This window comes from Octopus bimaculoides, chromosome 17, assembly GCF_001194135.2.
Source record: "Octopus bimaculoides isolate UCB-OBI-ISO-001 chromosome 17, ASM119413v2, whole genome shotgun sequence".
Classification (NCBI taxonomy): domain Eukaryota; kingdom Metazoa; phylum Mollusca; class Cephalopoda; order Octopoda; family Octopodidae; genus Octopus; species Octopus bimaculoides.
The window spans coordinates 49,177,801-49,178,280 of NC_068997.1; positions in this window are offsets into that span (position 1 = coordinate 49,177,801).

A 480-nucleotide genomic window follows, 5' to 3' on the forward strand; every position below is an offset into this window, starting at 1 on the left:
TATGTATGTATGTATGTATGTATGTATGTATGTATGTATGTATGTATATACAGACACACAACACCATTTAATTTTTCTTCATGCAAACGTATATATGTAAATTATATCTCTGCAAATCACCAGTTCTTCTGACAAATAACTAACTGTGAAACTGGATCAATTCTCAAAAACCTCAGTTCAAATATAAAATAAAAGTTACACGAGTTTTCAACGACTGTAGTTCTTTGTCGTTTACAAAACTGCAAATGCTGGCGTGTGAGTTCATGCGTGCGTACATGTATGTATGTATGTATGTATGTATGTATGTATGTATGTATGTCTGTATGTCTGTATGTATGTATGTATGTATGTATTGAAAGATACAGAAATATTTCTTTTGTTTTTATTCTCAAACGCGTGATAATGCTACTAAATAGCGTGATCAGTTAAAGCTGGCCGGTAACGTATTTTTCTGCATTATATATGTATACCGACGTATAT